This window comes from Hyla sarda, chromosome 7, assembly GCF_029499605.1.
Source record: "Hyla sarda isolate aHylSar1 chromosome 7, aHylSar1.hap1, whole genome shotgun sequence".
In the NCBI taxonomy this organism is placed as follows: Eukaryota; Metazoa; Chordata; class Amphibia; order Anura; family Hylidae; genus Hyla; species Hyla sarda.
Genome location: NC_079195.1, coordinates 57,718,063 through 57,744,758, shown reverse-complemented (window position 1 = coordinate 57,744,758; position 26,696 = coordinate 57,718,063). Strand labels below are relative to the sequence as shown.

Here is a 26,696-nt window from a genome sequence, read left to right as displayed (position 1 = left end):
AATATGAGGGCTTGTTTTTTGCACCACCAATTGTACTTTGTAATGAAATCAATCTTTTCACCACCAAATTAACAGCAAAACCAGAAGAAAAATATATGTGGGGCAAAATTGTCATTTTGTAACTTTTGGGGGCTTCCGATTCTATGCAGTGCACTTTTTGTAAAAATGACACCATATCTTTATTTTGAAGGTCCATACAGTTAAAAGAATATCTCAAGTTATATAGGTTTTATTTTATTTTACCACTTAAAAATAAATTATACCTACATGCACCAAAATTAGTATGTGTAAAATTGTCATCTTCTGACCCCTATAACTTTATTTTTCCATATACAGGGATTTATGAGGGATCATTTTGCCCTGTGATCTGAAGTCATTATCGGTACCATTTTTGTTTTGATGTCACTTTTTGATCGCTTTTTATACATCTTTTTAGTGTATACAAATTTTTTTGTGTGTACATCATTGACCGTGCAGTTTAATTAACACTATATTTTGATAGATTGGACATCTACGCATGCAGCGATATAACATATGTTTATTTTTGTTTACATATATATATATATATATATATATATATAATAGGAGGAAAACAGCACTATCCAATCCAAGTAAAATAATTCAGTGGTGCATGCAGAGCCCAGACCTTGGTCAGGGGTCCATATGAAAAATAGAAGAAGTATCTGCAGCACACATGTATTGGTGAAAAAAACAGCCCGCTTAGCTAACTGGCAATTGTTTTCTCCCATTTTAGACGCCACAATAAACTTTGATCGTGGCATCTACAGGGTTAAAGGAGTTATTTTAGTACGTACCTGGTAGGCAGTAATGGACATGCTTAGAAAGGATCTGTTCTTGTCTTGGGGCTAAATGGCTATGTTGTGAGATTACCATAACACTGTGGCTAGCTTTTTTCTGAACTGGTATTTCCTGTATGAGTTTTCTTTTTTGCCTACAAATCCCATAATTCCATTTTCTTCCCTCCCACACATCAGCCACCCCACCCACTGAAACATAAATGAGCTGCATCCATTCAAAGCACCTGTGGCTTTCTATCAGGATGCCTACAGCTGTTGCATTAGTTGCAGATTGATCTCTCTCCCACCAATCAATCCCTCCCCCCATTGAAGCAGACAGTGAGTCAGGTCTCGGCCGCATTGCAACCTGGGAAAAATCTGAGACAACAATTTGTAATCTGAGTCAATTTGTATGCTGTTAAAAATAAATATTGGGGTGATAATCCCATAAGAATTGTAAGAAAACCGTCACACACAGGTACAGACACCATATTATGAACTACGCTAATTTTACAGCCCCTGTAGCATAGTGAAATAAAAAAAAATCCTGGAATACCCCTTTAATATAGGACATCAGCCTGATCGGCGATGTCCGGTATTAGCCGGGGGTCCTGGTTTCTGATAGCAACCGGGACCCACCTGGTGTGAAGCAAGCTCAGCTCCTGAGCGTTCTTCACATAACGGGAGCTGGCCACGGACGTAAATATACATCCATGGTCAATAAGGGGTTAATAGCATTAAAATCTTTGTTGTTTTCATTGCACATACAGGACATAACATCAATAAAAAAAAGTCCAAAGACAGGTCTATCAGCTCCATATCAGGTTGTATTTTGCTGTGACCTCCTAATGTGTCCTTTGTGTACTTGATTTCTATGTTCTTAATTCAATGAAACACATTTCACACCTTGGAACTTTTATTGAGTGTTTTATCACAGGAGACATTACTGTAGATGATATTGTTGACACTATACAGTTGAAATGGTCTATTCCATTAATCCTAGACCATCGCGTATTGTGCAGCTTCTTTGTCCCCTGGTTAGTGGTCATCTGTCTTCTTAGACTCTGTAAGAAAATAATCCATTAATGTGCGTTCATGTTAAACTGTTTTTTTTTTCACATCAAACTGCTTCTATAGTATGGGGCGTGTAACTGGATATTAGAAGATTCATCTACAGACTTTTGACCCAAAGATTCTTCTTTTGTTCCAAGGTTCATACATTCACTTCATTGCCAAACATGTTTGCAGGGCACAGGGAGGGGGAGGTGTTGCTACAGCTCAGCACCTCCTCTATGGAACTTGAGGATGGAAGAAAAACAGGATTTTATAACTTTGCACGCAGCCATCAAGTAAGACAAAGGTATCATTTGTTTTATTTCCTTATCGGCTACCTGTCCATGTCTGCAGCTCTGAGCATGATATAGAGCGGACAGATTCCATATAAAGGCTGTGTTCACACAACAAAATTTCTGCAATTCCACCGAATTTCCATTTCACAAACGTTGATGAACAGAATTGCAGCAGAATTTCAGCACAATTTTTTGTACTCAAAACAGAATTCCACTGAAATGTAAAGCATTATTGACTTTAAAGGGGTACTCCGCCCCTAGACATCTTATCCCCTATCCAAAGGATTTAAGTTTAAACCAGAGGTTTAAGTAGTTACAGTAAGCCCCTTCCAATTAAAGGGTACTCTGGTGGAAAAAAAAAAATTCTAATCAACTCGTGCCAGAAACAGATTTGGAAAGCACATCTATTTAAAAATCTTAATCCTGACAGTACTAATCAGCTGCTGCATGCTCCATAGTTTTTTCTGTCTGACCACAGTGCTCTCTGCTGACACCTCTGTCTGTCTCAAGAACTGTCCAGAGCAGGAGAGGTTTGCTATGAGGATTTGTTCCTGCTCTAGACAGTTCCTGGCATTGACAGAGATGTCAGCAGAGAACACTGTGGTCAGACAGAAAGGAAATTAAAAAAGAAAATAACTTCCTGTGTAGTATATAGCAGTTGATAAGTACTGGAAGGATTAAGATTTTTAAATAGAAGAAAGTTACAAATTTGTTTAACTTTCAGGCACCAGTTGATATATATATATATATATATATATATATATATATATATATATATATATATAAAAAAAATGTTTTCCACCGGAGTACCCCTTTAAACTCAGCTGTCTGGCTCCTCTAACCCCAATGATCAACCTTTAACACTGGGGAAAGCTGATCATTTAAATAAATGGGTGACTGTGTATTACATGGTGACGTTGAGTCCACTATAACAGAACTCACTCTTTACAGCAGATCTTTGTTCTGGCTCATAAATGAAGGCCTGGCATAAGGGTATTTAATGCGATCCAGATGGGATGGAAAAAGCATTAAAGGCCTATGCTCCCATTTTTTGATGGTCTATTAGTACCTAAGGTACCAGGTTCTGCTCCCTGCATTCTGTGGCTCGCTGCCTCTCCCATTCTTGCTTCCTGTTGGCTGCCTCCTGCTGGCGTCCTGTAACTTCTGGCTGCAGATCTCTTCTCTCTTGCTTATGCCACCATAATTCTGCCCCTTTGTGGTCTGCCTCTAAAACATGCGCATGCTTGTGCAATTCTAAAAGGGCCAGCACTCAGTCCTATCGGTCCCCCACCTATTTCTTTCCAGCACTTACGGCCTCAGCTAGAAATTTGCCTAGTGGGCTACCATTGCAAGTATGAGTCTGTTTGGGAAATGGCAGCCAGTGAAACCAGCGGGAAGCCAGAAGTCATCACAGCAAAAATGTGTCAAATCTATTCCAACTATCCATGTATGACCTGTGCCGGCCTCTCCTGAGTACATTCCTGCCTCATCCTCCTGTACTATATAGACCCTCCTGTGCCTGAATGAGATTGGTGACTCTGAACCTGTGCTGCCTGCCTCAAACCTCTTGCCTGTCCATGATGCTGACCCATGTATCGTATTGGGGGAGATTTATCAAAACCTGTGCAGAGGAAAAGTTGCCCAGTTGCCCATAGCAACCAATCAGATCACTTCTTTCATTTTTCACAGGCCTTCATGAAATTGAAAGAACCAAGCTGATTGGTTGCTATGGGCAACTGGGCAAGTTTTCCTCTGCACAGGTTTTGATAAATCTCCCCCATTGACTCTACAGTGCTTGACCAAGACTGATGACTGTGCTCTCTTTCCTAATTCCCTGGTGTCATGCACCATCTAGACCCACTACTCAAAAAGGAACTTCAGCTTCAGGAGGAGAATAAAGGGTGAAAATCTAGAGGGTACTCGGACTCTGTTTCTGGGCATGGCCAAATCTAAATTTCTTCTGTAGCACACCTGATCCACACCCATTGCCTTGTCACAGTGAGGTAGATCAGGAGAGAAATACTTTTATCATTTTACTTGAGGAACACAGAGAGAATATCCATTTTGTCTGGGGATGAATGAGAGAGAATCCTTTTTTATATTTAAAGTTTACAGAAAGAGCATCTTATGTTTTATCCATTTGTCACAAGTGACTGTGCCTCCATTTGATGTGGGAGAGGTTCTATCCCTTTGAACACTCCCTCTGGGCCAAACAGTTATATGAGGGTACTCTCTACAATGTGCACATGATGGATGTTATATAATATATATGGGACAGGGTTAAACCAGAGTTGTAGATTTATTTGATTGCCACAGTCATTAAATGCAAAAAAAAAATAAAAAATTTAATAGGATTTAGAATTTTTTTCAGCCTTTTTGGGGGAGTTTTTTTCCTTTGTGTTGAAACTATTTTTTTCAAAATTTTTTTCCTGTTGCTGTGTCCTCCCCTTTTTTTTAAACTCCTAAATAATAATTAAAAAAAAAAGACATAAAAAGCCAGTAAAAATGCCAATGTAAATCCCACATTGTGTACTTCATGGCAGTTAGTCTCTCCCAGGGAATTCTATGGGAGAGAAACATCCAGATTTTAAGGAAAAAATGCCATAGTCTCAACATGCTGAGATTAGGAAAATTGCCCACAGAGCCCAGAAATGCTGAAAAACGCCAGAGATGAGGGAAAAAGAAGACAAAAATGCTAAGTGCATTTGGTGTTTTATACATCCCTATTGACTTGCAGCTAACATCTGGCTGTAACATTTTTTCACCCAAAAAATATGTTTATTTACTGAACCAAGAAAGCAGCACTGTGAGAGTATAACAATGATGGCGGTTATGGAAATAATTTCCTAAGTACAGAATTACATTGAATCAGGGCCGCCATCAGGGGGTACAACCGATACCCCAGTAAGGGGCCCGGACCTCAGGGGGCCCGGCCTGTGCTGACATGTTTATTTTTTTTAGCGAATCAGTGAGTGACAGTGACTCACTGACCACTGGGACCGTTACACTACTGTATACACTGATTGACTGACTGTACAGTCAGTCAATCAGTCCACACGCTGCATCGCACGTACCTCTGGAGCGCGGGCGGCCGCTATCTCTTTTAAAGAGAACTGACCACTGGGAGGTATGCGCGCTGCACTATGCACACTGATGCCCTCCTGACATCACCTAGTGCTGTGGACTCTGGTCTGAGCCCGAAGGAGCAAAGCACAGCAGAGAGAAGCAGTCTGCTGGCTGCAGTCTGAAGAAGAGGAGAGTGGCACCCCAAAAGAAGAGCCTGGCCTGAGAAGGACACTGGGCAGAGGTTACTGTTACAATGCAAAAAGAAAAAAATGATTTGATAGGATTTGGGGCCCAGGGCAGGAATTGCAGTGGAAGGCAGATGGGAGAGGGGCCTACAACAACTTTATGGGGGCAACTATTAACAGAGGGGCCTACGCAAACTATATGGGGCCCCCATAAAGTTTGGGTAGGTCTGTCTGTTAATAGTTGCCCCCATATAGATTGGGTAGGCCCCTCTGTTAATAGTTGCCGCCATATAGATTTGTTAATAGTTGCCCGTATGTATAGTTTGGGTATGTCCATCTGTCAATAAGGGCCTAACAAAACCATATAAAGTAATACTGACTAAAATATAAATGTTATTGCATAACCCCTTAAGGACGCAGTCTGGAGCATTTTTGAAGCACGCTCAGGAGCTGAGTGTGCTTTATACCCAGTGGGTCCCGTCTGCTCTCAGCAGCCTGAACCCAGATATCCGGATATCAAGCAGATGTTCGGCATAAAAAAAAAATTAAAAAAATACCAAAGTCCAAAATTCTTTATTTTTGGTCACCATAAAAATGTATGAAAAAAAATCTAAAAGTCCCATCAAAACAAAAATGGTACCGATAAAAATTATAGATCACAGCACAAAAAATTATCTTCATACATCCCTGTATGCCGAAGAATAAAAAAACTTATAGGGGTCAGAATAGGAGAATTTTAAGCCTTCAGATTTTTGTACAAATAGGTATGATTGGTTTTAGTATACAGAATGAATCAATAAGAGTATGATGGTAATATGTATGTTGGAAATATTTCCCCTTATATACTGGTGCAATAAAACTGAATGGTGGGCCCTGGGGCAGTTTTGGGGGCGAGCCACTGGGGGCCCAGGTGTTGAGCTGTGTAAGGGGCCCCACAATTTCTGATGGCAGCCCTGCATTGAATACAATAAATTACTGGAGTTAGGAAATCCTGTATATTCCACATACCTGGAAAATAATAATCGTAGACTACAGCAGTGGCCGGCTGCAGATTCTCTACATTTGTTTCTTGCTCCAGAGAAAAGACAAGGCTTTCAGAGTCATGAGTGAGCTGCAGAATAACAAAAAGTAAGACATGTTTAGGAGGAAGAACCAGACAGGTTAATGGGTTTTCAAACAGCTTTAGATGTTTTATTTGGTACTTTTCTTGGCTTTTTACCAGACCGGCAGGCCTATGGTTATGATGTTACTTTGGTCCCTTAGCTGATGGCTCCTGTATCCTGTGCAGTATATATATATATATATATATATATATATATATATATATATATATATTAGGGATGTAAGAAAAAAACGATTATCGCGATTATCGCGATCATCGCGATTTTTTGTTCCGCGATACTGAATCGATTTTAAAATTCTGAGAATCGATTTTTTTTATAAATTATTATAATTAACATTTACTGTATTTCACTCACTGAGTCACAGTCCTATTTGTCTGTCTTATTTTTTTTATAACACTTAAACTCCTGACCACTAGTTGGCAGTGTACCTGTTATCAGCTCTGTCCCACTCGCAGGCTGCTACCGCGAGACTACAGACTCAAAACAAACAGGAAGGAGAAAGTACGCACTCACAGGACAACTCTCGCGGGATCTTGTTCTTTCTCAGCTAGAATAAGTTTTCCCAAGCTTTTAATAGGGAATATCGCGATATATCGTGATATATCGCCAACATGACAGTATCGCAATATATTGCGATATATCGAATCGCCACCCTGGTATCGCGATTCGAATCGAATCGCCAAATTATTGGCGATTCACACCCCTAATATATATATATATATATATATATATATATATATATATATATATATATATCAGATGTATAGTAAACACAGCCAAAAAAAGAAAGCAGCAGCGCAAAGAGATCCAGTGTAAAGTTACGTTCACACGGGTGAATTTTTTTTTATAAACTTTCAGTTTATTTCCCACTGCGAGTTTATAAAGGGGCAGACTCTATGTGCATAAAAGACAGGTGGGCTCAGCACCATATAAAAAGGGGTGCTATTAAGCATATCAACCAACAAGCACTGCACCAAAAAAGAAAAGAAAAAGAGATACGCAATACAATGCACACCCACAGTTGCTATATTTCAAACAATGTTATATTTATTGCACATAAGTATATACAAAACGCAGACAATACAATTAAAATCAATTAAAAGGCCCAAATGGCCACTATACATGGAGGAGTAGCAAGGCAGGTGCCCCCCTAGAGACCCCACGCGTTCCGTTGCCCGTCAGCAACTTCCTCAGGGAACACCCCTGAGGATGTTGCTGACGGGCAACGGAACGCGTGGGGTCTCTAGGGGGGCACCTGCCTGGCTACTCCTCCATCTCTTGTCCTCTACTGCTAATCTCCTGTGTTATTTGTGAAGGATATTCAGGTTGTATACAAACTACTAGTGTTGTGGGGATAGGACTGTATTGGTATAACATTCTTGTAATATAGTAGGCTTGTAACCTATTTATTTGTGGAGGCAGGTGCCCTGGGTGGGGTACCCCCTTTTACAGGTGGTCCCCCCTTGTTGATGCAGTGGCCATTTGGGCCTTTTAATTGATTTTAATTGTATTGTCTGCGTTTTGTATATACTTATGTGCAATAAAGACAACATTGTTAGAAATATAGCAACTGTGGGTGTGCATTGTATTGCATATCTCTTTTTCTTTTCTTTTTTGGTGCAGTCTTTATAAAGGGGCAGAGTCTCCGTTGACTACCCACAGCAAATTTTCAAAGTCAATAGGGTCTGCGGCTTTTCGATAGAGGAGATTCCGCTTCCGAAATTCTGTTGCAGATAGCCTTGCAGAGACCCCACCTCTTTTCAAATTCCAAGCGAGAAATATGCTGCAGGTTTGAAAAGAAATATGCCCGTGTGAACGTTCCCTCAATCTTTCTGCTTCTACCAGCTCATAAGTTAAATTTGTGCTTGAGGCAAAGACCAGAACTTAGGGCAGGCTGTGTCTCAGTTATTTGGACTGGACTTTTCATTTTAAATACTGCCCGGACTGTACTTGGGAGGTTGTAATAGACTTTGTATGGGAGTAATCTCATGTAACAGGCTATCGCCTGTTATTTCTTTCTTTCTTTCTTTCTTTTTTGCATTCCAATAGCGTTTATAAACAGGTCAGTAAAAGTTTGCTTTTTAGTTGTATTTTGTAGAAATCAATGTAATAATTTTGGGGGGGTCTTGTGTCTAGCAAATGGCTTATTTCACTTTTCTTATTGAAAACATAAGGACACTTGGCTGAAAGCTACGTACAATGTATGAACACCCTAAAGTCTGAAGACCTTATAGAACAGCAGTAATGATCTCTGTTTTCTAAACTTCACAATAGGAAGAGAAAATTAATGATGACCTCCAGTCAAGCTTTATTTTCAGGAGGGTTATTATTATCTTATGAAATAAAGTGATCTATTTCCCACCTTGTCCATGTAAATAGAAATCTTCTCGGCTGAGACTTCAGTTCTACTCACTGCTGAATTCTTCTTCAACTATAAAATTAACAAATTTCTATTATACAATAAGAAAAAAGAAAAAGAGAAAAAAAATAACAGAAATCTAATTTAAAAAAATGATTCCCAAGTTATACTTATAATAGAGATCTTCATATCCACTACTTAAAGGGAACCTATCACCTGTCTTATGCTGTCCAAACTGCGGGCAACATGTAACAGGTCCAGGGAACCTGATCCCGACACACTATGATTTACTCTATAATGCTCAGGCGTTTCAGAATAATCCCTATTTAAAAAACCACTGGGACCCAGGAGTGACCCAGATAGATGGAGACATGCCACATAGGGCCGACAGGGTGGGAGGAGCAACAGGGACCGCCCTCTGAGACTACTTACCCTCTGTGACTACTTTTCTTAACTATGAATTCTTTGAAATCCCTGAGCATTTCAGAACAACTCAGAGTCACGTTCCCTGCACCTATTTCAAGCTACCCATGGCATAAAACAGGTGACAGGTTCCCTTTAAAAGAAAATGTACTATATTTTGTGGCATTACATATAAACCATTAGGCTAGGTTTTCACACAGTTTTTTTCTGGTGTTTATTTGGAGAACTGCCACTGCAGTTTTTGAGCCAAAGTCAGAGGTGAATCCAGTATAAAGGAGAAGTATAAGTCCTTCCTTTATATTTCTCATACCTTTCAAGTCCACTTTTGGCTTTGGCTCAAAAACTGCAATGGCAGTTCTCCAAAAAATGCCAGAAAGAAAACTGCGTGAAAACCTAGCCCTACAGGGATTTCTCACATGCAGCAGCTAATGTGTGAATCTTAGCCCTATATTACTTAACCATAGCCACAGATATCTCAAACCTTTATCTGCAAGTAGAAACACTTGTGATCACTCTGTACTTCCTATGAATGATGGTTAAGATACTAGCTTGGTGATTGGTTACTGCAGCTTTAGTCACAGTGACCCACCATAACATTGAAACCACCTGCGTAATATTGTATAGTTCACATACTGATAAAACAGCTTTGATTCATCAAGACAGAGACGCCACAAGACCTCTGAAGGTGTCCTGGGGTTTATGGATCAAGTCTATGGCAGCAGATCCTTTACATTGGGAGGTTGGGCCTCCATGAACTTAACTTATTTTTCAGCACATTCTACAATGCTCGATCGGACAGGGGAAATGAAAGCCAAGTGAACAACTTAAAACTTGTCATGTTCCTCCAATGATTCCTGATCTGCCACAATGTTTGGGTAGGTGATACATGTCAATCTAACATGTGGATAGGGGATAAGATGTCTGGCGGCAAAGTACCACTTTAAATCTGTATTGATAAGAAACTCATTGTTCATAGGTAATGTGTAATAAACCTTCTCACCTTCACCATATAAACCTCTATGATTGATTTAGAGAGTTCATTTTCTTTTAGCACTGATGCTTTCTAGTGTTACTCACCTTTTTAACACTGTTTCTATCAGGACTATATCCTGATACAGGCTCAATTATTATTATGGCCATGTTGGTGTATTCCCGATTTCCAGAATATCTACAAATAATGAATATTTCAAATGAACAGATTTCATTTTGTAAAGGAGTTATCCAGGAATAAGAAAAACAGACAGATTTCTTCAAAAAACAGCACCTCACCTGTCCTCAGGGTGTGTGGTATTGCAACTCAGTTCCATTGAAGTTCATAGAGCCAAGCTGTAATACCACACACAACCGGAGGACAGGTGTTGTGCTGTTTGATAAATGTGGAGGTGCTACATTAAAGGAGTTATCCAGTATTTGTTTTCTTATTTTAAGTAACGTGCTTAAAATAAATAAAGCCTCTACTTATTTTCCTTGATCACCTACAGCCTCTGGTATCAGCGCCCGGTCCCCACCACAATTACAGTCCATAGCTACAGACCAGGCACATGAGTATATAAGAGGTGATGAATACTCTGTATGCACGGCTGCACATTGTACTGTACATTCACTAATCCAGGTCCTCTCCCACTCTGTCCTGCAAATAAACTGTGCTCTACAAGTGACTGCCGGTGCACAATGTATGCATCACCTAACACAGTACATTCACCAGGCAAATCATGTTGGTGGCTGGTATATCTATATATAGATATAGACAAGCAGCTGAATGAAAAAGAAGTAAACGTAGTACTTAGAGAGGTTCTGCAAAGTCTCCTATCTGAAGACGGTGCATGATAGAGGATAGAGATGAGCAAGACAAAACCATAGAACCCAGTTACGCTCAGAACTTTGCCAATAATCATGTCTGGTGAACATTACAACTTTGACAGGTTTGCTTTGTGCAAGCCCGCCAACAGTTCTATGATAGGTGAAGGAATGAGGAACACATGGCGTTTTGGCACTATTTCAGCATAGGATGAGGAAGTAGGAATATCAAAATGATGTCAGGGTAGCCCAGAATACTTTTTAGCTAGCAACAAGATCACATGACCACAGGACAGCCAATCACTGCTTGCATACAGCTCACATGCCGATCAGAGAACAGCATAGGGATGAGTCTAAATGGAGTGATATAACCCTATGCACTGCATTGTGGACGCCATCTTGGACAGACAAGCCGAGCAGTAAACACAGAACAACTCACTGTGGAACTACGGAGCTAAGCCATTAAACGTTTTAAACTACCAGACAAAGCTATTTGGGCAAAGCATTGTGCAGGGGGCTGACCTGCCTTACTGTCTCAGTGATTTTGCTGCACTACAGATCCCAGCAGTGAGGTTCCACTAAGGAGCCCAGCCATAGAAAGCCACTGTTTACAACACAAAGCAAAGCATTGTAGCAGTTCAGTTGGGTGGTGGGCTGACCTGTATTTTACCTGTATTTTCTGGGTTTAACAATAATCTGCATTTCTAGCTGGGTTTAATGAATTAAACAAATTAAACAGCATTTCTAGCTGTGAGAGTGAACGTTGACTAAGCTTTTTACTCCACCTTACCTATATTGTCTAGATTTAACAAAAAACGTACCTTTTCTAGCTGGGTTTAACAAAAACCATAGCATTTCTAGCTTTGAGAGGGAAAATTTAGTTATCCAGTATTTGTTTTCTTATTTTTTCTTGACTATTTAGGGAGTGACATATCATCCCAAAGACAAAAAAAAAATCACCTCAAAATCTCTTTTAATAAAAAAAAAAAAATGTCTGCTAAAGGAATGGTTTGACAAGGACGGGGTAAAGGAAAGAGTACCCCTGTCATGTCCTAAACCAGTAAGCATGTTGGTGGCAGCACCAGCACTGTGGGCACCACTCATTTTCCCAGACCCTGTACAGGTAGCGCCAGCAGCTAGGTGTCTAATGGTAGTATTAGAAGCAGAATCAGCAAGTAAAACTTATCTATTTCTTCTAGGGTTTGTATTGTCATAAAAGAATATTTAAGGAAAACTGTCAGCTGTCTTCCCCCGCACTAACTAGCGGTACTGGCTGGTAGTGCAAGGGACGCTGATCAGTTTGATCCTTACCGTGCCCGGATTCACCACGCTGTTCGGCCTTAATCTTCTATTATTAGTATATTCAAATGATATGCTAACTGGCACTCTGACGTCAGTGTCGGGCCACAGCGCCATCCAGCTCATCAATATTCCTCCCCTCCCTCTGCCTCTCCCTCTTCTCCCCGCTCTGTAATGAAGAGAGAGGGGAGTAATATTGATGAGCCGGGTGGCGCTGCGGCCCGACACTGATGTAAGAGTGCCAGTTAGCACCTTATTTGAATATACCGATAATAAAAGATTAAGGCTGAATGACGTGGCGGATCCAGGCACGGTAAGGATCAAACTTATTAGCATCCCCCGCACTACCAGCCAGTACCGCTGGTTAGTGCGGGGGAAGAAAGCTGACAGTTTTCCTTTAAGGCCATTGTGGACTAGTTGGCGCCTTCTTGGTAATTTTTAGGAGGATGAAGTCTGACAATATGACATTGAATCAGGTGTTAGTGAAAATTCGTCCACAGTTACATGTTGTGGTGGAAGTGGCCTTTGTATATGGCTTGTTTCATTATCACTGTCTTTGCTCCCCCCAACTCTTATGTCAAGCAGAAGGATAGCATTAGCCATGATAAGGAGTTGTGTGAGGACAGTCAGCCTTTAGAGTGTATTGCAGAGGTGGTGGAGGTGGAAGCATTGGTCGAGCATAGCACTAGTGGGACTGGTGGTTGTAGGCGTGGTGGAGATATTGTAAGGCATAATAGTGGATATGCTGAGCAATGAGACCATGATCAGACATCAGAAGTTCAGGCTGATAGGAGAAGCAGGGACAACAAGAAGGAGTTTAATGATAATAATGTAGTTTTGGATAAGATGTGGGAACCAGGGGACATGTTCAAAGCAGGAGTAAGCCGTGGCCAGTGTAAAGGAACCATAGGAGGAATTTATCAAGGGTTGTGTAGGTGAACAATTTTTCACTAATTTGTGTGGTGGAAATGTGTATGTACACAAAATGTATTAATAGGTGCAGGGCATGTGATAACTATGGGGCTAGTACATATTTGTTACTTCAGTACACCACTTTGTAGGATTCCTCATCTGCGACTTTTCAACTTGTTTGTGACTTTACATAAATGAGGTCCACAGCCAGTTTTGTAAGACAGGTCTATGTGTAAATTTGGAACAAGTTTAGGGCAGTGCGACAAATTCTGCACAAATCACTAATGATAAATCCATTACAACTGCAATAAAGTTACTATAAATCGCTGTATCACAGCACACTTTGATTTCATGTGCACAGCAAAAGTCGCAGGAAAAGTCACACATTTAAAGGGGTACTACCGTGCTGACAACTTATCCCCTATCTAAAGGATAGGGGATAAGTTGCCTGATCGCGTGGGGTCCCGCCACTGGGGACCCCCGAGATCTCGCATGCAGCACCCCGCTCTCATCAGGCCCCGGAGCGAACATCCGCTCCGGTCTGATGACGGGGCAGGTGATCGTGACATCATAGCTCCGCCCCCGTGTGACGTCCCGCTCCGCCCCTTAATGCAAGTCTATGGCAGGGGGTGAGACAGCTGTCTTGCCCCCTGCCATAGACTTACATTGAGGGGCGGAGCGTGACGTCACATGGGGGTGGAGCCGTGAAGTCACGATACTCCGGCCCCGTGATTGGTAGTCATCAGACCCGGAGCGATGTTTGCTCCAGGGCCTGATGAGAGCGGGGTGCTGCGTGCGAGATCGCAAGGTTTCCAGCGGCGGGACCCCGCGCAATCAGGCAACTTACCCTCTATCCTTTAGATAGGGGATAAGTTGTTAGCACGGTAGTACCCCTTTAATGCTGAGTTAAATCCTGCGACAAATTAACCCACTTTTTTTTTACCCAAAAAGCACATTGGAAGTATTCATTGGAAGTATTCATGAAAAGTGGTGTAGGTGAATGTCTTTTTATTTCATTAATTCATGTGGTGGAAACTGTGTACATGCACCAAATGTATTACATGGTGCAGGATATGTGATATTTATGGTGCCGATGACATTTCTTACTTCAGTACTCCACTTTGTATGATGCCTCCACCGTGACTTTTTGTGCGATGAGGAACCTACACCAGGTGACAGTGATAATGACGACGACCATGGTGGCCAATCATGTCAGTAGGGGATGGAGGCGGAACCAGCCAGGCCCTTGGAAAAGCTGGCAAGAATGGCAAGCTGCATGCTTTCTTGCTTGCGCACTGACAGACAAATTGTACTCAAGGAGGAAAAAGAGAAGTACTGGATAGCCACATTCTTAGACCCTTTGTATAAAGCCAGAATGGGGAAATTATTTACATCTTCCGAGAAGGAAGCTGCATACATTTTTTATAGGGATAAGCAAACTCTTGTAAACAGGGGGTCCACTTTCAATGCTTCACTTCCTCTTCCAGTGCTTCCCCTGCAAGAGGCAGGAGCAGCAACAGAAGCATCTTTACATTGGACAACATTATGTGTTTGCATCCGGTATTCCACCCTGATATAATCTTTCATCAAAGGGATATAAACCACCACCTGAACAACCAGGTTGAGGCCTACCTAAACTGTGCCCTCTCTGTGACAGAAACCATGGGCCAAAACCCCATGGACTTCTTAGTCACCAGATTAGACCATTGGCAAGAATTTTCCCATTTTGCCATGGGTGTTCTGTCTTGTCCACCCTCCAGTGTAGCATCAGAGAGAGTGTTAGCTGTATTAGGTGCTGTTGCCCCCCTATTACAAACAAGACTGTCTACCGACAACATGGAAAACTCACATTTGTTAAAACGAATCAGGCATTGATCAGTAAGTAATTCAAAACTCCTGTTCTGATGCCACCACCCTGCTGTGACCAACCTGAAGAACATCAATAGGGATAAGATATATTAAAAATTTACTTTACTTGTAACATGAAAGGTACACATAGAAGAACAATTGGGGGGGGGGGGGCAGTGGTGGCGATGTGGATCTACAGCTATTACAGTTGGAGGCAAGGTGAATTTACTGCTTCCAGACAGTCACACCCCTTGGTCTTAATGAAAGTTTATCATTTACTGCTTTCATATAAAATTATGTCATTCTCTCTAGTTGTTCAATTTATATGAACTTCTCTCCTTTTCGATTCCATTTTCATCTTCATCCCTTCCTCCTGTAGCCCCCCTTTCTAGCCATAGCTACAATAATTATCATTGTATAAGTTGGACACTGTTTTGTGTCCCTTTATCTCTTATTATATGTTCAGTTATTTAGGTGTCCATTATTTCTAGTAGCCAACAAATTTCTAAGCCCATTTACCTAGTAGCTTATTATAATGCAAAATTTGTATTGGCTGCCTACTACCATTTTGTCAGTATAGGGTTAATTGTTGTGGAACACAAAGCGTTCCATTTACACCTCTTATTAAAGATACTATGTCTCCATTCGATAAAGGGCCACTGATTTTACATCAATGCGGTGATCCGAACAGGAAGTATCACTGTGGTGCGGAGTTTGCGTTCCACAGGACCGGAACTACGCACATGGCATGTGTTACGCTCCGGAATCGCTGTGGGGCGCATGATGCGTTCCACAGCACCGGATATAGTATTGCTGTTGAGCGCAGGATGTGTTCCACGGCACCAGAAGTGACCCACTATCAAGGCGCCCTTACACACATATAAACCACGGGACGCCGCTATGTGTCAGACAGCGTCCTTGTGGCTCATCACGCCCAATACCTGAAGACAACTACAGGTCTGTGTTTATCTTTTGGCTCCTTTTCATGAATTTAATACCTGCTTGACAGCTTTATATAGCCTGGCTTTGGTCACTCTTCTTTAGCCTGCCCAGATGGGACCTTGTAGCCCCCATAACCACTGACTTATCTTGTTTTGCACTGGCTGGACCATTATCATTAGGTAAGCACTGGTGCTTATGTACCTGCCTGTTATCTTTTGAGTACAACAATAGCATCTGTTGTAATATTTCATAATAGGTTATTATACATGGGGTCCGCATCCTATCGACAAGGGGGCAGGTTTTATTGCCCCTATTTGGCAATCTGAGGATTCTTCTCTGCCGTATTCGCCGTCTAGTCAATTATCAATGTCACTATTAGGTAAGCTCCCCCATCTATTTTTAATGGGCTCATTTATTGGCTTCTTGTCACCTTTATTCACGATCACTAGTTGACAAAATTTTATGTTGGCGTTCTCATCTCTAAGTTCATGATAATTCTGTTATCACTTTATGAGTCTGTGTGTCTCCCTCAGTCCCTATATGGCTATATTATTGAAGTAACCATTTTCTCCCAGCTTTTACTGCTAAGGGTAAGCCAATTTTCCATATATCTGCTCGACTCACTATAGTGTTTTTTTTTGCTTATTTTTGGCTAATGGCTTTTATATAAATCTATTCATTTTAGGCCTCTACAGTGTGGCCCCCTTTTTTTTGCCTAATATCAGTGAAGCTCATCTACAACTTCAAGTCCGATATCAAAAGTCACACATCTTATTTCACAAGCCTTTTTTACTGTAATATCATCTGTGATTGGTTTTATGATATTTTCCTAACTTATCCCTATATGTGATATATGTGTCACATACACCTGACTTTGACGGACACAAACTCCATTTTTGACATATTTTTATACACTGGTCTGGACACCTATCTGTCTCTATCCACTAAATTCTATCAGTATTATCAAAAAAAATGTTTTGTTTTGTTTGGTACACTAACTATCTTATTACATCTTTAACTATTGTGGTTTCCTCTTATCCCTGATGAGTCCCTGTTATACTAGGGGTGAAATGTGTTGGCTAGGGAGGTTGGCCACTTGCCATTGTCATTGTCACCTTGTTTAATATCCATCTCCCTTTTTCCACACTTAGAGAATAGGAGTGTTCTTTGTATTAGGATCATAAGGTTAGGGTATCACCTGTACCCCTTTCCTCCTCCCCCCCCCCCCCCCAATTGTTGTTCTATGTGTACCTTTTATGTTACAAGTAAAAGTTAAGTTTTAATATATATTAGCCCTATTGGTGTTCAGGTTGGTCACATTTAATTATTTTTCCAAGGGCGCTTGGTCTTACAGGGTCCTGGTACCCTCATCAAATTCCAGAAGTGGGCTCATATGCCACCCCCCTGCTGTCAGCTGGCTACAACTATTACTAGTCCACCACTGCCTGCTGTCCACTGGCTACTTCAACTACCACCAATCTAAACCGATTACCTTTGTGGTTTCACATAATTCATCAGTTTAAATCCATTTATCTTTGTGGTTTCATATAATGCATTTATTTAGGTTTGTGGTAAAAACCCATATAAATGCAACACCATGTGCAGCATTTTGTCTCACATTTTGGGCTTAAATGTATGCCAACTATAACATGGCCTAACCATACACTAAACGGTTTATATGTGTGCCTGATTTTAAAACAGCCTAAGCTTCTTTTATTTATTTGCCACATTCTAATACTTTCTAGACTAACAGCTTTTATTTATCACCCCTAAGGCTAGGATTCCACTTGGTTTTTTTCCCAGCATTTTTTTTCACTGAAAAAAAATGCCAGAAAAAACACCAGTGCAATCTCCTGATGTATTTTCTGTTGTTTTTTCTGGTGTTTTTGTATTTGAGTTGAAATAGCATTTTTGGCCCCTTTGGCGTTTTTTTTTAAAATATGTTGGGTACGAAAAAAAAAAAAAGGATGCAGTAGGATGGGAAAAAAAATTTTAAGTACATTTTTATATTTTATAATTAACTTTTAATACATTTTTAATAAAGTGTGTATGTGTGTTTCACTTTTTTTCTCTATTTTATTTTTTTTTTAATTTTTAGGTAGTACTACTACTTCCAGCATAGGAATAGTAGTACCTGTATTAATAGACATATCACCCGGGGTGTTAATCCTGACACCCGATGCGATCGTCCATAATACAGCAGAGATGCGGAGCGGCTCTATGCAGCGCTCGCATCTCTGCTCTGTACTCCGGCCGGCCAGTGATGTAAATAGAAATTCACATCACTCATTCATATTTTCCACCCAGAGTGGGGATTGGCCGGATGGTGGCAGCCAATCACACCTCTCAGAAGGAAATATGAATGAGTAATGTTCTATTCACATCACTGGCTGGAGTTTGCCATAGGAAGGACGATCACAGTGGGTGTCAGGAGTGACACTTGCTGTGATCTTTCCTTAACTGTGGGTGCTATTACTCCCATCATGGAGCACATTCCATATTGGGAGCTGTGGTACCTGCAGTTAAGGAAAGATTACAGCGGATGTCACTCCTGACACCCGCTTTGATCCTCCTGTATAATGTATAGATGCGGCCGGCAGCTCTTCTATGGTCCCCTGCACTGACGTATATGTACACCTATTCATATTTCCCGCAGATAGTTGTGATTGGCTGGAACCATCTGGTCAATCACAGCTCTCTGTGGGAAAAACGAATAGGTGTATATATATACGGCAGTGCAGGGGACCATAGAAGAGCGGCCCGGCCGTATCTATACATTATACAGAAGGATCGCAATGGACCCTGGCGATTTGTCAATTAGTATGGGTACTATTACTCCCATCATGGAACAGTGTGTTCCATGCTGGGAGTAGTAGTACCACCTAAAAATAAAGAAAAAAGTTAAAAACACACACTACATTTTTATTATTTTCGGCTATATTTTTAGTGCCCTGCCCGCACACATAAATTGATCACTGTTTAAAAATTTATAAAAATGTTGTTATAAAAAAGATACATTTTGTTAAATACCATTTTCCATCACTACTGTATCTTTTTTATCATTTTTTAATGGTACCCTATGAAATTTTATTACAAAAGGTATCTCCATCACGTTTTTGTATCGCTAAAGTCCAAAAAATAATAAAAACTGCCTGCAAAAACACCAAAGTTTAAACCCACATGGTGTTTTTCTTGGCGTTTTTTTCTTTACACCACAATTCCAGGGGAAAAAGCCATAGATTCAACATGCTGCGATTTTGCAAAGCCGACAAGGAGCTGAAAAACGCCAAAAAAGAGTGAAAAAACGGCTAAAGGATTAAAAAAAACACCAAACTGAAAAACGCCAAGTGGAAAAAGAATCTAGCACTTTCACACTGATTTACAGCTAACATCTGGCCGCAGCGTTTTTTGGCTGAGAAAAAGCCATGTGGCAGAATTGGCATTTTTCTTGGCGTCCCGTCCCCCCCCTGGAACAGTGTCATTTTATTTTCTCAAAGATTCCATAAGATTATAATATAAGAAATAACCTTACCTGACATCCACATGGATATCAAACTTCCTCTGTGATTCCTGAGTGCAGACTGATGGTGTGGTGCTTACATTGAGGAAAAAGTGGCCTCTCTCAGATGCATCAGGAAGAGTGTGGTAATGCATGTGTGACTGCAAACAGAAAGCACATTAGAAAGCTTAACTGTCAAAGCTAACTGGGCGACACGTCGAATTTCTACTCTCTATTATAATAGGTCTACAACTAACCTCTTACAGTAGAGAAACACAAAGAAATAGATCAGCTCACCAAAGTCCATATGTGTCAAGCATCAGGCAATAGTCCCGGAGCACGGAGGCAGGGAGCCGCCACTCCCCGTAACACTGAGAAAAGGAAAAGAGGATAGGGTCCAGCTCCTGGAGTCAACTGGCTCCAGAAAGTTCAACAGATTTGTAAATTACTTCTATTAAAAAACCTTAATCTTTTCAGTACTTATGAGCTGCTGAAGCTGAGTTGTTCTTTTCTTTCTAAATGCTCTCTGATGACACCTGCCTTGGGAACTGTCCAGAGTAGAAATCCCCATAACAAACCTCTTCTATTCTATGCAGTTCCCGAGACAAGCAGAGATGTCAGCAGAGAGCACTGTTGTCAGACAGAAAAGAACAACTCAACTTCAATAGCTGATAATTATTGGAAGGATTAAGATTTTTCAATTGCAGTCATTTACAAATCTGTTTAACTTTCTGGAGCCAGTTGATATAAATAAATAAAAGTTTTTCCTGGAATACCCCTTTCATGTTATCAGTAATAAGTGTGAGGTTATCTTTCCACCACTAGGAGTATCTCACAGAGGTCAATTCACATTGTAAATCTTGTCCTGATATTAAACATAGAATTTGTCGGCAGATAAGAACCATTTGGCCCATTTAGTCTGCCCAATATTCTGAATACTATGAATAGTCCCTGGGCCTTTCTTATAAGAAGGATAGCCTTATGCTTATCCCATGCATGTTTAAACTCCTTCACTGTATTTGCAGCAGCCACTTCTGCAGGAAGGCTATTCCATGCATCTACTACTCTCTCAGTAAAGTAATACTTACTGAAGAAGATTACTGAAGAAACATTTGCCCCTCTAATATAAAACTATGTCCTCTTGTGGTAGTTTTTTTTTTCCTTTTTAATATATTCTCTTCCTCCTTTTTACCGTGTTGATTCCCTTTATGTATATAAAAGTTTCTATCATACCCCCTCTGTCTCGTCTTTCTTCCAAGCTATACATGTTTTATCCTGCAGTCCATGTACTAGTTTATTGGCTCTTTTCTGAACTTTCTCCAAAGTATCTATATCCTTTTGATATGGGGGGTATTCATGAAAAGTGGAGGAGGTGCACGACTTTTCACTCCATTAATTCACGTGGCTGAAACTGTGTACCTGCACTAAATTTATTACATGGCGCAGGGCGTGTGATAAATCTGGTTCTGATCAAATTTCTCTATGACTTTGTTTGCGACTTTTAACCCATTAACCCCTTAAGGACGCAGGACGTAAATGTACGTCCTGGTGAGGTGGTACTTAACGCACCAGGACGTACATTTACGTCCTAAGCATAACCGCGGGCATCGGAGCGATGCCCGTGTCATGCGCGGCTGATCCCGGCTGCTGATCGCAGCCAGGGACCCGCCGGCAATGGCCGACGCCCGCGATCTCACGGGCGTCCACCATTATCCCCTCAGGTGCCGGGATCAATACAGATCCCGGCATCTGCGGCAGTTCGCGATTAAAATGAACGATCGGATTGCCCGCAGCGCTGCTGCGGGGATCCGATCATTCATAACGCCGCACGGAGGTCCCCTCTCCTTCCTCCGTCCGGCTCTCGGCGTCTCCTGCTCTGGTCTGTGATCGAGCAGACCAGAGCAGGAGATGACCGATAATACTGATCTGTTCTATGTCCTATACATAGAACAGATCAGTATTAGCAATCATGGTATTGCTATGAATAGTCCCCTATGGGGACTATTCAAGTGTAAAAAAAAATGTAAAAAAATGTAAAAGTAAAAGTAAAAAAAAAGTGAAAAATCCCCTCCCCCAATAAAAAAGTAAAACGTCCGTTTTTTCCTATTTTACCCCCAAAAAGCGTAAAAAACATTTTTTATAGACATATTTGGTATCGCCGCGTGCGTAAATGTCCGAACTATTAAAATAAAATGTTAATGATCCCGTACGGTGAACGGCGTGAACGAAAAAAAAATTAAAAAGTCCAAAATTCCTACTTTTTAATACATTTTATTAAAAAAAAAATTATAAAAAATGTATTAAGTTTTTTATATACAAATGTGGTATCAAAAAAAAGTACAGATCATGGCGCAAAAAATGAGCCCCCATACCGCCGCTTATACGGAAAAATAAAAAAGTTATAGGTCATCAAAATAAAGGGATTATAAACGTACTAATTTGGTTAAAAAGTTTGTGATTTTTTTTAAGCGCAACAATAATATAAAAGTATATAATAATGGGTATCATTTTAATCGTATTGACCCTCAGAATAAAGAACACATGTCATTTTTACCAGAAATTGTACGGCGTGAAAACAAAACCTTCCAAAATTAGCAAAATTGCGTTTTTCGTTTTAATTTCCCCACAAAAATAGTGTTTTTTGGTTGCGCCATACATTTTATGATATAATGAGTGATGTCATTACAAAGGACAACTGGTCGCGCAAAAAACAAGCCCTCATACTAGTCTGTGGATGAAAATATAAAAGAGTTATGATTTTTAGAAGGCGAGGAGGAAAAAATGAAAACGTAAAAATTAAATTGTCTGAGTCCTTAAGGCCAAAATGGGCTGAGTCCTTAAGGGGTTAAGGACCGGGGGGTTTTCCGTTTTGGCATTTTCGTTTTTTGCTCCTTGCCTTTAAAAAATCATAACTCTTTAAATTTTGCACCTAAAAATCTGTATTATGGCTTATTTTTTGCGCCACCAATTCTACTTTGTAATGACGTCAGTCATTGTGCCCAAAAATCTACGGTGAAATGGAAAAAAAAATCATTGTGAGAGAAAATTTAAAAAAAAAAACGCCATTTGGAACTTTTGGGGGCTTCCGTTTCTACGTAGTACATTTTTCGGTAAAAATGACACCTGATATTTATTCTGTAGGTTCATACGGTTAATATGATACCCTACTTATATAGGTTTGATTTTGTCGTACTTCTGGAAAAAATCATAACTTCATGCAGGAAAATTTATACGTTTAAAATTGTCATTTTCTGACCCCTATAACTTTTTTATTTTTCCGTGTATGGGGCGGTATGAGGGCTCATTTTTTGTGCCGTGATCTGAAGTTTTTAACGGTACCATTTTTTGCATTGATAGGACTTATTGATAAAAAGTGATCAAAAATGCACTATTTTGGACTTTGGAATTTTTTTGCGCGCACGCCATTGACCGAGCGGTTTAATTAATGATATATTTTAATAATTCGGACATTTCTGCACGCGGCGATATCATATATTTTATTTTTATTTACACTGTTTTTTTTTTATGGGAAAAGGGGGGTGATTCAAACTTTTAATAGGGAAGGGGTTAAATGATGTTTATTCACTTTTTTTTCACTTTTTTTTTTGCAGTGTTATAGCTCCCAAAGGGACCTATAACACTGCACACACTGATCTTTATCATTGATCACTGGTTTCTCATAGGAAACCAGTGATCGACTATTCTGCCGCATGACTGCTCATGCCTGGATCTCAGGCACTGAGCAGTCATTCGGCGATCGGACAGCGAGGAGGCAGGTAGGGGCCCTCCCGCTGTCCTGTAAGCTGTTCGGGATGCCGTGATTTCGCCGTGGCTATCCCGAACAGCCCACTGAGCTAGCCGGCATACTTTCGGTTTCACTTTAGACACGGCGTTCAACTTTGAACGCCGCGTCTAAAGGGTTAATAGCGCACAGCACAGCGATCAATGCTGCGCGCTATTAGCCACGGGTCCCGGCCATTGTTAGAGGCCAGGCCCGACCCGCTATGATGCCGTGGCCCCGCGTTATATATCGGGAGTGGACACATGACGTTCCAGTACGTTATGTGTCCTTAAGGGGTTAACTCGTGCGAGAAAATGGGCGACTTTTTAATAATTCTGTCGACAGCCAGTTTTTAAGGCATGTCAGGACTGGTGTAGAATTGCACCTAAACAAGTGTAGTTGTGTCAAGATATGTGACAAACTGAAAAGTCGCAAGTCATAAATTCCTGACCACTGCATGATTGCAACTGACATCATTACTTCCAATGTCACTTTGTAAGAAAAATTTTATTTGGTTTGTCACAATTATTTGTCTCTAAAAAGCAACTGCACCAAAAATAGAGACACACTACAGCCAAAATAATGGAGTAAAAGGTTTGATACATACCCCCCCCCATGGTCTCCAGCACTGCGCACAATACTCCAAGTGAGGTCTCAATATTGCTCTGTACAGCGGCATGAGAACTTCCCTCTCTACTGCTAATACCTCTTTCTGCACACCAATTAGCACTTTCTACTGCTATTACCTCTCCCTATACACCCTTAAGGCTCCCTTTGGCAGCCCTTAGCAATCCAACACAGATTTAATGGATCAATGTAATGCAATAGCATTACATTGATCTATGTAAGCCATCTGATGATGGCTTTTGATAGGCCCAGAGGGGGGCCCAAAAAGTGTATGTAAAAAAAGAAAAATACATTTTTTTAAAATACAAAAAAAATCCTTCACCTAATAAAAATTCCAATCAACCCCCTTTTCCCACTGTATAAACAAGAAAAAATACACATATTTGGTATATCTGCGTATGCAATTGTCCAAACTATTAAATTAATGTTTCTGATCCTGCATGGTGAACAGTGTAAATGCTAAGAAATTCGCCAGAATTGATAATTTTTTGGATACATTACATCCCCAAAAAAAACATAATAAAAAGTGATCAAAAAGACAGAACTACACAAAGTGATGCCACTAATAACTACAGCTCATGGTGCAAAAAACATACCCTAAAACAGCTCCGTAGGGGGGAAAAGAAAAAAGTTATAGGGGTGAGAACATGGTAATGAACAAAGTTTATTTTTCAAGGTTTAATAATTTTTTTTTTAACCATAAAACAAAACAAATTATTCAAATTTGGTATTATTGGAATTGTACTGACCCATAGAATAAGGATGGCATGTCAGATTTACTGTACTTTGAATTTCGAAAAAAGTTATTGCCCTACAAAATTGTGCAATTCCATATGTTTTTCAGTTTTGCCCTACATATTTTTTTTCTGGCTTTATTACACTTTTTTTTATCATACAATGTATATCAGTAGAACGTTCAATTCGCTACGCAGAGAATACACCCTGATACTACTTTTGTACAACAAAAATAGAGAAACACAGCTGCACATCCACAGTATGTATTTTGATCTAATTGCTTCTCAGCATAATTTCAAAAACTAAAAGGTTGTTATTATACATTTTGATCAAGAAGTACAAGCCCACTCGCCACATCAAGGCCACCTTGTTAGAGTCGGTCCCTAACCTAACACTGTCGTAGCGCCGGGTGGTGACCACTGCCCCTGCGACACAGAGCCCACAGGGGGAACGACCCATGGGCCACACCACTCCACAGACAAAGCACCACACCAACAATAGCCACCACAGAGCACCACACCAGTAATCAAAATACAAATGGTGGATCTGCAGATGTTTCTGTTTCTCTATTTTTGTTCCTGACACTACTTTGTCAGTCCAAGAATAGTAATGGGTCTTAGAAGGTAAGGAGTAAAAAAACATGAGCCAGAAAAAAAAATAGCTAGGTCATGAAGGGGTTAATTCAAACAATATAGTGTATATCAGCAGTATTGGCTTTTAGTAGCTGTTATCTTAGTTTAGATGGGATCCTGCACCCTACGGGGGGGGGGGGGGGGGTGTCATTGGGGTGGAGTAGAGGTAGATCTTTTTTAGTTTTTAACAATATTTGTAAATTTTTATAGTTTTTAATCTGTTTGCATTTTTGGAACATAATGAGGGCCAAAAAGGATATAATGGACTAAATAATATATTGTGCTACTTTTTGGAAAGGACTTGTATCTGCCTGTGTGGCATTCAGACAAACAGTCTTATTATTTTAGCCAAAGTGAATCGGGACCATCTGAATTTCATGGTATATGGCATGTCTGCCATGCTGGTAAGAGATTAACACTTGTTAATGTTATTTGATGTTAACTATATAGAGTATTAAAAACTTTAGCTCTCTGGTTGGAAGAATAAACTGTTTCTACCTGTAAATAGACGAAGCCATCGCCTGTAGCGCTGACAATATATTACTCAGGAATTTCTGGAAGATCCACTGTTTGTACAAGAAGACTGTTGCTTTTGTCCACATGAACTGTTTTCTTGAAGCCGGACTTCGAATGTATTGTCACTGTTGAATCCCCCTTCTTGTGCCTGGTGGCTCTGGCATATTTAGCCAAAGCTTGAAGAGCCAAGGTTGTGTCCTGTGGACAGATGAGGATGAATTTATATGGGTTAAACTGATAACTGAGAAATGTAACTAGCTATATATATATACTGAACCATAAATTGCTCTCCTGTGCACAGTTAAGGCTGGGGTTGTAAGAACACTGAAAGCTCAATAAAAGCTCCATAACAAAATCCAACCATTGATCTTTAAAGGGGTATTCGGGGCAAAAACATCTTATCCCCTATCCAAAGGATAGGGGATAAGATGTCTGATTGCAGGGGGCCCGCTGCTGGTACCCCCCACGCTCTCCCTGCAGCACCCGTACTCAATGCGGGGTTGCATCTCCAGTTTTGGAAACCTCCAGGTTTCCGGGACTGGGAACGTGACGTCACGCCACGCCCCCTCCATTCATGTCTATGGGAGAGGGCGTGATGACCATCACGCCCCCTCCCATAGACATGAATGGAAAAGTGCGTGGCGTGACATCACGTCCCCAGTCCTGGAGGTTTCCGAAACTGGAGATGCAGCCCCGCATTGAGTGCGGGTGCTGCAGGAAGATCGCGGGGGGTCCCAGCAGCGGGCCCCCAATCTTATCCCGTATCCTGTGGATAAGGGATAAGATGTTTTTGCCTGGAATACCC

General features: G+C 40.7%; 1 pseudogene; it reads right to left on the bottom strand.

Annotated features, from left to right (window-relative positions):
* Window positions 1-1,705: 1,705 nt before the first annotated feature.
* Window positions 1,706-26,696, bottom strand: part of LOC130283127 (alpha-2-macroglobulin-like) — a 198,526-nt pseudogene continuing 173,535 nt past the window's right edge.